The sequence below is a fragment of the Vulpes vulpes genome, chromosome X (genome assembly GCF_048418805.1).
Source record: "Vulpes vulpes isolate BD-2025 chromosome X, VulVul3, whole genome shotgun sequence".
NCBI lineage: Eukaryota > Metazoa > Chordata > Mammalia > Carnivora > Canidae > Vulpes > Vulpes vulpes.
In genome coordinates, this window is record NC_132796.1 from 80,211,969 (window position 1) to 80,226,915 (window position 14,947).

A 14,947-nucleotide genomic window follows, 5' to 3' on the forward strand; every position below is an offset into this window, starting at 1 on the left:
TTCAATATATGACTCAAAAATTGTGAAAGTACAGGAAATTGGGCTAATCTAGGAAATAAAAGTATGATTAGGAGACCATTAATCACATCAATGGATTTCTGAGTACAACTCTGATTGGATCCTGTAATCAAGGGAAATATACTACAGTGCCAAATTCTAGAAAAACCCCTACTATAAAGGACAAAAATATTGGAAGACCATAATTCTTCCTGCAATGGAAGAACAGACAGAAAATACATAGACACACACACTCACACAGGCACAGTATGTTTCTTGTACTTTTAAAAGAAAACACTTCCTGGTCAAGAAAAACAAACATACCTCTGATTACACTTTATATTAATGGCACTACTGGCATTTGCACCATCAATCTTCAAATTCAAATGTCCTATACAGCAGCCAGGCTTAGAAAATGTTTTCACAGATTAATCCTTAGAAGTTACAAACTTTAGAGCCTACAAACTGCCTGGGTTATAACAAAGTTCCATGGCCCTTAGAAATCATTCAATTCCTTTTTCAGTGACTCCCTCATTGCTGATTTTCTTTTTTCTTTTTTTCATTTTTCCATCCCTTCCTTTGCATTCTAAAACTCACCTATTGTATTGTACAAATAGAACACCTATGTGAGTACTTTCAATGCATTTTGGTGCTCATTCTATTCTACTCTACAAAGGAAAATGCTTATAGAAAGATATGTTCTATATATAAAGTATAAATTTTTTTCCCATTCGAGGAGCCAAGATTAACCAAGAAAATCAGAACATCTGTGACAATTCATACTCTGAGAACAGCATTTGCCCATTTTATGATTTAACAACATAAATTTTCCTACAGTTTGGCCTCTTTTATTTTCCTATTGGCAAATAAAGTTTTAAAAAGCATTTTCAAATTCTCATTCAAAGCCAAGATAAAGACATATATGTGTGTGTATAACCAACACTCCCTTTCCTAACAAACACACATATTGAACAGAAATTCTAAAACAGAAGAATCCCATCCACAAAAACCAAAAGGCCAATCACACTTTCAGTCTTCTTGCTAAAAAGAAAAAAAGAGGGGGGGGGGAGCCTTATATACATTGGAATAACATAAAATGTAATTTTTTTGGATTATAGATTTTTATTGTGGTAAAATAACTATTTTTAAGGGTACAGTTCTGTGTAATAAAGTTCATTGATGGCTCACCACCATCCATCTCCAGAACTCTTAGCATATTGCACAACTGAAACATAGTATCCATCCAATACTAACGCCCGCTCCTTCTTCCTTCCGGCCTCTGGCAAAAATGTAATTTGCACACACTTTTCCAATTTCAAGTAATTAGGATAATATAGTCACTAATGTTTTTGATATATAATAGCTTATGGAGATGTAATTCACACACCAATAAAATTCACCCATTAACGTATACAATTTAATGTTTTTTAGCATATTCACAGAGTTACATAACCATCATCATCATTCTAATTTTAAAACATTTTGTCACACCAAAAAGAAGCCCCATACCCATTAACAGCCAGTCTCCATTTTTCCCTCCTTCCAGCTCCTCGCAAGCATTACTCTCGGTCTATGGATTTGCCTATTCTGGATATTTCATAGAAGTGTAGTCCTACAAATATGGCTACACTGACTTTGAGCATAATGTTTTGGAGGTTTCATCCATGCTGTAGCATGTATCAATACTTCATCTTTTCAACTGCCTAATATTTCAATGGTGTGGCTCTATCACATTTTGTGATCTGTTGATCTGTTGAGAAACATTTGACTACTATAAATAATGCAGCTATATTCATGCATGTATGAGTTTCTGTGTGGACATATGTATTTGTTTCTCTTGAGTAGATACCTAAAAGCTGAATTGCTGGGTCATTTGGTAATTCTATGTTTAACTTTTTAAGGAACTGATAAACTATTTCCCACAGTGGCTGTACCATTCTACATTGCCACCAGCAATGTGTGAGGGAGTTCCAATTTCTCCACATCCTTACCAACCCTTGATATTTTTTCCAACCCTTGATATTGTCTGCCTTTTAAATTATAGTGCTAAACTTCCTTTAATGAAGAGATTTATAAAAACCTCTCTCTCACTTTTACATTAAAACAATACACATCCTGAAGTTGCCAGACAGTTAATTTCTCAATGTTTGGAGGCAAGGTATTTTGTTTACTTTTTTCCCTAGCAAACCAAGGAAAGGTAAATTTTAGCTTAGTGCAATTCACACTATTTCAGATCAATGAAATTTTCAAGTACCTAAAATGTAACTCTCATGATACAGGGCCTTGTTGTTCAATCATTCTGGGCTTTAAAAAAAAAGGTTAGAACAATGAATAAGTGGGAGAATATTAACATGGTTAATAGGAGAAACTGACAATCATGCCTCGCCATACCAGGACTCAAATGTATTAACTTCAAAACTGAAATAGTGAAGGTACATTAGTCATGATGGAAACAGTCTGATTTTACAGAAAGTCATTCAAACAAGATTTTTAATTCGGGCATTTTTTGGTAACTCTAACTTTTCATTAAATTCATGAGCATAGAAAAATTCCAAAAGGTAGGAAGCCCTCAGTATTTCTAAATGCAAATTCCTAGGGGGAAAGAACTAGCAAGGAAAGACTAGCAAGTATTTCAGGGATTATAAAATAGACAAAAAGTGCAGCTAGAGACTGACCTCCAGAGCTGTTAGGTTGGTATGCATAGCTGATAAAAAACAAGGATTCAGCCTCCCTTGGACCTGCTCTCTTTAGCATATAGAATCTGCAATGTGGAAGCTGAAACTTTGGAGGGGCTATGCTGTCCAGAGTTGGGAAGTGACTTGGTCAAGATGACCCAGCAAAGTTAGTGACACAGGTGGGGATACAACACCAATTCTCTATTCTTTGACTCAAGCCCAAAAGACCTTCTAGGATCACACTTTTGTTGTCACCTTTGAATGGATTTGTCTTTTTTTTTTTAATTTTAAAAGTAAATGCTTGCCTTACTTGGCAATTCTGATCTCATACCTGTAGTGCCTCTGTCTAAAGAAGATGGATAATAACTTAATAGCATTCATTAGTAGCCAAAGGGTAAAGAGAGCTAGACTTCCTGTCTAAGGAAAATCTACAGGAGCAGAAAGGATTTTAAAATATTAATATTATCCGTGGAAAACATTTTATACCAACGTGGTATCTGGGAATTTAAATTCAAGGCGGCCTAAGAAACTGACAAACAAGGAGATCTTGTATTAAATTTATATGACGTTCTCTTTCCTACAATAGCAAACCATATTCTAATGTTTAAATATTGCTGAAGCGGGGGGCGCCAGGGTGGCTCAATCAGCTGAGTGTATGAGTCTTCATTTCGGCTCAGTTCATGAGCTTCGTGATCTCACGGCCGTAGGATCAAGCCCTCCTGTGTGGGGCTTTGTACTCACTGGGGAGTCTGCTAGGGATTCTCTCCCTCCCTCTCCCTTTGCCCCTCCCCCTTCTAAAAAATAATATAAATAAATAAATAAATATGACTGGGGGGACCTACTTACATACAAAAGCAGCCAGCTGCTCCCTCACCCATGTGATGGATGGGTAAGGTTTAAACAACAGTTTAATTCACATACCAAATTCAAATATATTCAATTCAAATTGGCACCTCACCAAGAATATATTTTACCTAATTGAAAAGCAACATTAACATCTGTCAAAGTTAATATCTAATGTTCAGTAGCTCTTTAATGAAAATGAACATTTAAAAAAGGGAATTAGGACTTTAGCTATCAAAGAATCAAAATTGGTGACAATGCCTGAAAACTATGAAAAAAAAAAACCCAGCTGAAAAGAGACGAAACCTTAGCTCTTATAAGGCTCATCATAAATGATATAGCATGAAACAGCAATGATGTAAGTGAATCTAGCTGCTTTGCCATTTACTCAGTCATTCCTTCATTTCTTCACTTTCTAAAACTTGGATGACTTTAATCAGTTAACCAGTGGAAAGTTACCAAACTGAGAAGGGCTTCAGGTTATAGGCCACCATTTTTCAGGACAAGGCAACAATTAAAACCAAAATTAAAAATCCCTTTTTGGGGGACATCTGGGTGGCTCAGTTGATTAAGTGTCCAACTCTTGATTTTGGCTTAGGTCATGATCTCAGGGACCTGGGATCAAGCTCTGCAATGGGCTCCCGATCAGGGCATAGTCGGCTTGAGATTCTCTCCTTCTCTCTCTCTCTCTCCCTCTGTTCCTCCCCCTTCCTGCATACTCTCTCTAAATCAGAAGATAAAATCTTTTTTAAAAAATCCCAGTTTAGATAGGTGAAGAAAAGCAAATCCAGCATCCATGAATCTAAAGTTTAAAAAAAAACTGTTAAAAAAAACAAAAAACTGTGTTTTTCATGAGAGGTTTCAATCATCTGGAAACTGTGCCATCCATCATCAGAGATTCTGGAACAGAATGTACACATGGCATGTCTGAATTCCAGAAACTTAGAATGCTAGAATCCTAAACCCAAATCTGAAAAATTATCCATAACCTCTACTTCACATTAAGTAGTGACTTTAACTTCCCATTATGAAAAAAAAGGGGGGGGGAGTATAAAACAGAATGCAAAACAGTGACCATTTATAAAACATAAGGGTAGAGAAGAGCAACAAAGGACGTGACTACATTAGGTTAAGAAAGGAAGAAGAGGACCCTATTTTGGTGAGTGAGGGCAGTGATCCAGAAGGAAATTTTCAATTGTAAGCCAGATTTAAAATGTTCCATAATTGGGGGATGTTTTTCCCCCTTAAAGTAATAAATACAACCTACTCAGTGCTGGATGCATATAAACATTAAAATGTATTGATTTTAATATATATTTCAAAATGTGCAATATGATGGGGAGTTTATGGGGACTGGAGGAAAGAACTAAAGCATGGAGGGACGCCTGGGTGGCTCAGTGGTTGAGTGTCTTCCTTTGGCTCAGGTCCTGGGATCGAGTCCCACATCAGGCTCCCCATGGGGAGCCTGCTTCTCCCTCTGCCTATGTCTCTGCCTCTCTCTTTCTGTCTCTCATGAATAAATAAATAAAATCTTTGTTTTAAAAAAAGAACTAAGGCATGGAACAAAAGGAAGGGTAAGAGAGCAGGGGACAGAAAAAGAGGAAGGGCACAAATATGAAGAAACAAAAGATGGAGAGGAAGAGAAAACAAGAAATGAGAAAAGCAAGTGGGAGGCAAAAAGAAAAAGGGAAAAAATAGAGACACTCACAAAAAGACAAAAAGAGAAAGCAAGGAAGAGTAAAGGTTAGGAGGGAGGGGGAGCAAAAGTGCAGTAGGTCCTGCAGATTTTCATATGTACTATTTGGCTCCTATCCTCTGGGATTCACTTAGGCTTTAGAGTGTTCTTGTCCACTGCCCTCTGACTAGCTTCAACTTCTTGAATTGCTCTAATCTCAAGCTCTTAAGAGCCTTTATTCTCAGAGAGCACTACAGCTGCCCACCAGGAGGGAAGAATACTCCCTGGGCTGCACACTGTGATGACCATAGCAATATTGTCAAGAATCTGTGTCTTCACCAGGCAAGTTCTTACCTTGCCTTTAAATTGGGAGAATGGGTTGTGGGTCTGCTTTAGTGGAGCACAATTAAGACTGGAAAATACAAGATGCACAAAGAAACAGATGGCTACGTGTTTAGTGTGGATGGCAGGTGTTCCTCATTTCCCTCCAAATAATGTCCACATAATGCTCTGTCTGCAGATTTTTCTTGATTTATTCTATCTTGCTTTTAGAAATGAACTACTAGGAACAGTTTTTGTTTTAATTATTTTTTTGGATGAAAAGCTACTGAGTATAATGAACATAATTTAATTTTCTCTTTATGACCCTGGTTCATCTTTTTTTATTGAGGTATAGTTGACAGGCAATATAATATTAGTTTAAGGTGTACAACATAGTGATTTGACATTTGTAAACACTGCAATGATCACCATAGTCAATCTAGTTAACATCTGTCACTATACAAAGTTACTACAATATTATTTTCTATGTGCCCCTTGCTGTATGTTACATCCTGCAACTCATTTTCTAACCGGAAACTTGTGCTTCTGGATCCTCTTCACCCATTTCACCCTTGCTCAACCCCCCACTCCCCTCTGGTAACCACCAAAATGTGCTCTGTTTCTATGATTCTGTGTTTTGTTTTGTTCGTTTTCATTTTGTTTCTTAGACTCCAGATATATGAAATCATATGGTATTTGTATTTCTCTCTCATAGCACAATACCCCTAAGGTTCATTCATGTTGCACAAATGGTAAGATTTCATTCTTTTTAATATTTTGTTCTTTTTATGGTTGAGTAGTATTCGTGTGTGTGTGTGTGTATGTATGTGTGTGACATCTTCCTAATTTATTCATCCATTGATAGATACTTAGGATGTTTCCCTGTCTTGGCTATTGTAAATAGTGTTGCAATGAACATAGGGGTGCATATATCTTTTTGAATTAGTGTTTCTATTTTCTTCAGATAGGTATCCAGTAGTAGAGGGATGCCTGGGTGGCTCACTGGTTGAGTGTCTGTCCTCAACTTGGGGAGTGATCCCAGGGTTCTAGTATCAAGTCTTCCATTGGGCTCCCTGCAGTAAGCCTGCTTCTCCCTCTGCCTATGTCTCTGTCTCTCTGTGTCTCTCATAAATAAATAAATAAATAGATAAATAAATAAATAAATAAATAAATAAATAAATAAAATCTTTAAAAAAATGAAAGATACCCAGTAGTAGAATTGCTGGATCACATGGTAACTACTTTTAAATTTTTGAGGAACTTCCATACTGCTTTCCATAGTGTCTACACCAATGTACATTCCCATCAACAGTGCCCAAGGGTTCCTTTTGCTACACATCTTCACCAACATATGTTATTTCTTGACTTAAAAATTTTTTTTTTGATAAGAGCCATTCTGATAGGTGTAAGGTGATATCTCATTATGGTTGTAATTTGCATCCCCCTGATGATTAGTGATGCAGGGAATCTTTTCTTTTTTTTTTTAAGATTTTTATTAATTTACCCATAACAGACACAGAGAGAGAGAGAGAGGCAGAGAGTGAAGCAGGTTCCATGCAGGGCACCCGATGCAGGACTCGATCCCGGGTCTCCAGCATCATGCCCCAGGCTGAAGGCGGCACTAAACTGCTGAGCCACCGGGGCTGCCCTAGGGCATCTTTTCATGTCTTTTGGTCATGTGTACACCTTCTTTGGGAAAATGTATATTCATATCTTCTGTTCCTTAAAAGGACATTTGTTGTTGTATTGTGTTGTATCAAGTTCTTTATATATTTTGGATATTAACCCTTTATCAGATATATGATTTGCAAATTTCTTTCCCCATTCAGTAGGTTGCCTTTTTGTTTTGTTGATGCTTTCCTTTGCTGTGCAGGAGCTTTTGATATAGTCCCATTTGTTTATTTTTGCCTTTGCTTCCCTTGCTTTTGGAGTCAGAGCCAAAAAACAAACCCCATCACTAAGACTGATGTTAGAGAGCTTACCACCTATGTTTTCTTCTAGAAGTTTCATGGTTTCAGGTCTTATATTCAAGTCTTTAATTCATTTTGAGTTAATTTCCATAAATGGTATAAGATATTGGTCCAGTTTCATCCTTCTGCATGTTACTGTCATGTTTCCCCAACGCCATTTATTGAAGACACTGTCCTTTCCCCATTGTATATTCTTGCCTCCTTTGTCATAGATTACCATACATGCACGAGTTTATTTCTGGGTTCTCTATTCTGTTCCATTGATCTTTGTGTCTGTTTTTATGCTAACACCATACTGTTTTAATTACTATGGCTTTGTGGTATAGTTTGAAATCTGGGAGCGTGATACCTCTGGCTTTGCTTTTCTTCCTCAAAACTATTTTGGCTACTCAGGATTTTCTGTAGTTTCATATAAACTTTAGAATTATTCTAGTTCTGTGAAAAATGCCATTGGAAGTTTGATAAGAGGGATCCCTGGGTGGCGCAGCGGTTTGGCGCCTGCCTTTGGCCCAGGGCACGATCCTGGAGACCTGGGATCGAATCCCACGTCAGGCTCCCAGTGCATGGAGCCTGCTTCTCCCTCTGCCTGTGTCTCTGCCTCTCTCTCTCTCTGTGTGACTATCATAAATAAATAAAAATTTAAAAAAAAAAAAAGGAAGTTTGATAAGAATTGCATTGAATCTGAAGATTGCTTTGGCTTTTATGGGCATTTTAACAACATTAAATCTTCCAATCCATGAGCACCCCTTCTTTGTGTCTTTTTCAATTTCTTTCATTAATGTTTTATGGTTTTTAGAGCACAGGTCTTTCACCTCCTTGGTTAAATTTATTCCTAAGTATTTTATTCTTTTTGATATGATCATAAATGAGATTGTTTTCTTTTTTTAAAAGATTTTATTTATTTATTCATGAGAGACACAGAGAGAGAGAGAGAGAGAGAGGCAGAGACACAGGCAGAGCAAGAAGCAGGCTCCATGTGGAGCCTGATGTGGGAATCGATCCTGGGACTCCAGAATCAGGCCCTGGGCCGAAGGCAGGCGCTAAACCACTGAGCCACCCAGGGATCCCTTTGATTTATCTTTCTGATAGCTTGTTATGGGTGTACAGAAACAGAACCAATTTTTGCATATTAAGTTTGTATTCTGCAACTTCATGGAATTCATTTCTTACTTCTAACTGTTTTTGTTGTGGAATCTTTTGGATTTTCTATATACAGTATCATGTTATCCGCAAATAGTAACAGCTTTACTTATTCCTTTCCAATTTGTGTGCCTTTTATTCCTTTCTCTTGTCAAATTGCTGTAGCTAGGATTTCCAATACTGTGTTGATAAAAATGGGTAGAGTAGGCATCCTTGACTTGTTCCTGATCTTAGAGGGAAAGCTTTCAGCTTTTCACCATTGAGTATTATATTAGCTGAGGTCTGTCAGATACGGACTTTATTACTTTGAGGGTATGCTTCCTCTATACCCGTTTCGTTGAGGCTTTATTATAAATGGATGCTAAACTTTGTCAAATGCTTTTTCTGCATCTTTTGAGATAATCATGTTTTTCACCTTTCACCCTGTTAATGTGGTGTATTATACTGATTTGCAGATGTTGAATTGGATAAATCCCACTTGATTATGGTATAGGATTATTTCAACATACTGCTATATTCAGTTTGCTAATATTTTGTTAAGGATTTTTTACACCTATGTTCATCAGGGATATTAGCCTGGAATTCTTTTTTGGGGTGTCCTTGTCTTGTTTTGGTATCGGGGTAATCCTGGCCTCATAAAATGAGTTTGGAAACATTTCTTCCTTTTCAATTTCTGGAAGAGTCTGAGGAGGTCAGGTATTAAATTTTCTTTGAATGTTTGGTAGAATTCACCAGTGAAGCTGCCTGGTCCTATACTTGATTTGTTGGGAGGGTTTTGATTACTGGTTTGTTCTCCTTACTTGTAATCTAGGAATCTGTCTATTCAGATGTCCTAGTTTTTCATGATTCCGCCCTAGAAGATTATACATTTCTAGGAATTGATCCATTTCTTCTAGATCATCCAGCTTATTGGTATATACTTGTTTATAGCAGTCTCTTGGGGTCCTTTGTATTTCTGTGGTATGTTGTAATTCCTCTTTCACTTCTGATTTTATTTATCTGAGCTCTTTTTTTTTCTTGGTGAGTCCAGCTAAAAGTTTTCCAATTTTGTTTTTTCAAAGAAGCACCTCTTAGTTTCACTGACCTTTCTTATTGTCTCTTTGTCTGTTTCATTTATTTCTGCTCTGATCTTTATTATTTCCTTCCTTCTACTGACTTTGGGCTTCCTTTGTTTTTCTTTTTCTAGTTCCCTTAGGTGTAATTAAATTATTTACTTTGAGACTTCTTATATATTTTTGATGTAGCCCTGTACAGCCATAAACTTCCCTCTTAGAACGGCTTTTGCTGCATTTCATAGACTTTGGTATGTTGCATTTCTATTTTCATGTAATAGTCAAGACCTTGTATCCTGGAGTCAGATATACCTGCATGTGGATCCTGGCTCCATTGCTTACTAGCTGTGTGACATCTGTGCAAGTCTCTTAACCTTATAAGCCTTAATTTCATCATCTATAAAATGGAGGTGATAATACTACAGAGCTACTGTGACGAGTAAATAAAATAATACCTGCATAATTACCTCGTATACACTATGCTCAATAAGTAGTGGATGTCAAAGAACTTTCACTGTAAGTTTATGTCTATAGAACTGTCCCCATATCATAGCTTGGGGAAAAGAAAGGGAACCCCAAGAATAAGAATGACTCTTCAACATTGATACAGGGGAATCTAAACAAGTTATCTTCTCTAGGAACTAAATGAGGCCATCTCAAGGGATAATGGTTACTCTTCCAGGTATGGTCATTTTGAGGAGCCTTAATTTGATTTTCTTTCATTTTCAAAATATATTAAGTACCTACTATATGCTTTTTATCATGTCAAGAGCCATGAGGATATAAGAAAAGATTAAAAATGATATATGGGTATGTATAAAAGACTTATTAAAGGAATGCCTGGGTGGCTCAGCAGTTGAGTGTCTGCTTTCGGCTCAGGGTGTAATCCTGGGGTCTGAGGATTGAGTCCCACATTGGGATCCCCGCGGGGAGCCCGCTTCTCCCTCTGCCTATGTGTCTCTGCCTCTCTCTCTCTCTCTCTCTCTCTCTCAATTTCTGTCTCTCGTGAATAAATAAATAAAATCTTTTAAGAAAAGACTTATTGAATCACATGCAATGGGAATACTGAAAGGAATGGTCAGACAAGGTTTGTTTCTTTTCTGAAAAGGTCTGTTTTACCCTCTCTGCTATTGGTTTACTGGTTACGATGGGACCCAGAATTATAGGTAAATTTATAGAAATGAAATGTATACACACTTTTTTTTTTTTGGTTAACCAATCTACTATGTCAAGTAAGGTGCTTTTTCATCAAGAATTTCTATTATCCTACAGGCATGCCTTCATATGTTGCTTTGTAACAGTGTTCCTGAACTAGATTTTAAAAATCTCCAGGGCAAGGATTGGTCTTTTACTTTCATACAAGAAATGTTTACTAAGAAATGCAGTTCCCTGAATTGTGATCAGTTTATCTTCAATGGATTTAAACACATTATTATTTATCATAATGCTTGTGCTACATCAAAATTCCTAGGAACAAAACAAGACAAAACACTTTCTAAGCAACAACACAGAATGAGGAATGAGAGGCTCCATGTTTTCCTCATCTAAACCACTGGTTTTAGGTTTTGATTTAGGTTTTAGGTTTTGATTCTTGTCAGTAAAGAAAGTTTGATCGCATACCCCGAGTATGTATATTTATTTATAAAGTGTATACATGTACTACTATCACTAGCTAATATATCCAAAGTACAATATATATTTGAGTAAGCTTTGGTGTTAAAGATAGCATGTATAAATACATATTTTCAGTAACATTCTCGGTCATTTCTTTCTTATTATTTAGGGGCTGACATCTTGTCAGGTCTCATTAGATTATCTTCATATTTACTTTATAACTCATCCAAACAAGTTATAACTTGCAGAAGTGTCAGCTAGCTCACCATGTTCTTGTCTTTGCCTTATGTCTATATCATTACTATATCACCAATCCATCATTCCTGTGCAGGAATTTTCTTAAGCCACTAGTCCATCCTGCATGGATCAGCTTTAGCTAACTTATAAACAATGGTCATATGGCTTCAGAAGACTCCTACAAAGAAACTGCAGGTCAAATACTAAGAACCATGAATCCACTTAACCAGATGCATGTAAACTGAAATCCACTGCAATATGCTAAAAGCGAATGAAAGGAGGATGCCACTATCAATTTCCATCAAATCATGGATCTCATATATTCCTCAAGATCCCTCATTTAGAATGTGACAGTGACTTTCAGATGTAGACCTAATGAGGGCACCAGGGCCAGTCCATACATCAAATATCTGTGGAGTTTAAGTACTTTCTTATATTTTAGATAAAAAGATCATAAATCGAATTTTTTTCTTCTCACCCTGCAATGGATCATCTAGGTACACCCCTCTTTGGAGACTGCAAATCTAAATTCTAGGAGACTGGTTCTAATAGGTACATGGTTCTAAGAGTTACTGGTTCTAAGAAATAAATCTAGATACGTGATACTATGAGCAAAAACAGCTTTAAATACAAAAAAGCCAATATCTGTTGAGGAGCTACACGAGCTAATCATGACTTGCTAGATGAGCCAGGTGCTATAAATGTGTTACCTTGCTGGAGTCCTCAAAACCACCCCGTTTATAGATGAGGAAAATGAGATTCCCTGAGTTCAGTGAAATTAAGCAACTTGCCAAGGATCATAAAAATAGGTAACTGAGTTGACATCTGAACTCAACAGGGCTGCCTACTTCTAGAACCCCTTCTCTTTTCATGTTACCACTTCTAGAATATTAGCAAATCAACATAAATGTATGCATACACATGTAATCAGTTTTAAGGAAAATTTCTCCAATGAATGCTGCTTCCTCTGGGGTTTCACCAAACGCTTTGGGTTCTAAGGGTGAGCAGGTTCTGAAACTCAGATAAGGGGATCCCTGGGTGGCGCAGTGGTTTGGCGCTTGCCTTTGGCCCAGGGCGCGATCCTGGAGACCCGGGATCGAATCCCACATCAGGCTCCCGGTGCATGGAGCCTGCTTCTCCCTCTGCCTATGTCTCTGCCTCTCTCTCTCTCTCTCTGTGTGACTATCATAAATAAATAAAAATTTAAAAAAAAAAAATGAAACTCAGATAAGTGGTACATTTTTTTTAGTCAGAGTATTAGCTTGCTTTTGTTCTCTTGTTTTCTCCATTTAGATCTTGGTGATTCAGAGCTGCTGCCATTGAAAAACACGTTTCATCTCAATTTAAAAAGCCCTATCAGTGAGACACTAAGCCTTCCCTTATTCTGAAGCCTTTCCCCAACTGGAAATTTCATCTGCTGAAAATCATAATAGCATTACCAAAGAACTAGTTTAGGACAGATCTAGACTACAGGCCTGTTTCAGATTTTTAACTTTGCTTTTCCAACCTGAATGAATATGCTCTCACCTACTCACTACACATGCAATTTTTGTCCTCTCCTCCTTCCATGGGAATCAAAATGTAGAGAGTAAACCCTGAACTGCAAAACATATACTGTCACTGTCCTTCACGTACCACATTAGGGTGGTTTGGTCTTACCCCCTGGTTTACTGTCCTTTCTAAAATGATTGGCAGCCCTAAATGGTACAGGTGTGCTGGGGGCTAGCATGCTGGCTCTGCCTGTGGGGCCTCTGATGCTCTTAGATGTCACCGATGGAGGACTACCAGTAACCAAGTAGGAAAGTTCAGTCACTCTTAAGGATGGGGTACAAAGTATACTTATCAACTTGGTTATGCTGAGGAAGAGAGAGAGATGGAATCCAGCCCCTCCCTACTGCCCCTGAGATGTCTCATCTCTCTATTTTTCCATCATTATTTTTCTTCTCTTCCACCCCACCCCCCAACTCTGTCCCCCACCCTCTGGATGTTTTCCTCTCTTCTTTGCTCTTTTACATTAGTAAGGTAAGGAATAAAGAACAGTAAAATGTCACAAGGAGGAGATGAAAGAAAGGAAACATCACACCAGGCCAGGATGCAAGGCAACTGCAGGTTCTCATGCTCTGCCATTCAGTCGAATTGATCCCCCTTCCTTTCGGTACTGGTTTTAATTGTTATATCTCAGCTTTTGGGTAGTGGTTGGGGGACGGTGACAGAGAATGGTACAAAAATCACTACTGGTTTCTCTCTCGGGTTTTTTTCTTTTCTTTTCTTTTTTTTTTTTTTTTTTTGGAGAGGAAACATCACACTGTATTTTTCTATTATAAACCTAGTGTTTTGAAAAGCTTTCTTTTGTTTCTTTTTAAAAAATATTTTATTGAAATTCAATTTGCCAACATATAGTCTCTCTAACATTTTAATGGTAACCCCGAAAAGCAGAAGGGGAAGAAAAGTCGAGTGCCTCAACTCCCGCACCACTTCAACAGGCAATGGTTATAGAATCGGTCCTTGATTTGTACAACTTCCAATGGCATATTTTTCTATAATGAAGCATAACTACAGATCTGCTTTTAAGGTTTCTATAACTTGCCTTACACTGATTGAAATGGAATGATTTTCATTTTTATCACTGTGTGATATCTTTGGGGAAGGGTTTCAATCATTCCATCATCTTTGTTTTATACAATGCTTCATAGTTTCCAGAGGGTTTTCACATCTTTTAGCCTAGCTGGCCCTCACAACAGCCCCATGAAGTAGACAGAGCTCATGTTACATTACATCAGAAACCATAATAGGGGGATCCCTGGGTGGCGCAGTGGTTTAGCTCCTGCCCTTGGCCCAGGGCGCGATCCTGGAGACCCGGGATCGAATCCCACGTCGGGCTCCCGGTGCATGGAGCCTGCTTCTCCCTCTGCTTGTGTCTCTGCCTCTCTCTCTCTCTGTGTGTGTGTGACTATCATCAATAAATTAAAAATTAAAAAAAAGAAACCATAATAGGTGTCCTCCAAGAACAAAGCCCCCTATACTCATCGAGTCATCTGATGTCAGAGCTATAAGCATTCAGAGATCATCCAGTTTGCACTCTTGGTTTGACATGCAGGGGAACTAGAGCAGAAAGTGACTGTGCCCTGCATCTCCTGACTTCCCTCATCCTTCCTCCACTAACCTTTCACATATTTGTTGACCTACTCTGTCTTAAGCTAATTCCACTCCAGAACACTCCATGTTCAGGGAGCAGAGAAGAAAATGATACCACAGGCACCAGGGAAGAGCTACAACAATAAGCAGTGAGCTTCCCAGAATAACCCCACACTGCCAGACACCTGGCACCTGTCCGCGTGCTGAAGCCGTGCAGGATCCCAAAACTAAGCAGATCAGGGTGGGGAGCAGCAAAGTACCAACCCCAGTGGGGGTGGCAAATGCAGT

At 38.0% G+C, this 14,947-nt stretch overlaps 1 protein-coding gene across 1 annotated transcript in view; it reads right to left on the reverse strand.

Annotated features, from left to right (window-relative positions):
* The window catches only part of AMMECR1 (AMMECR nuclear protein 1), a 116,603-nt gene that overhangs the window by 23,844 nt on the left and 77,812 nt on the right, over positions 1 to 14,947 (reverse strand). The gene's annotated exons all lie outside the window — the stretch shown is intronic.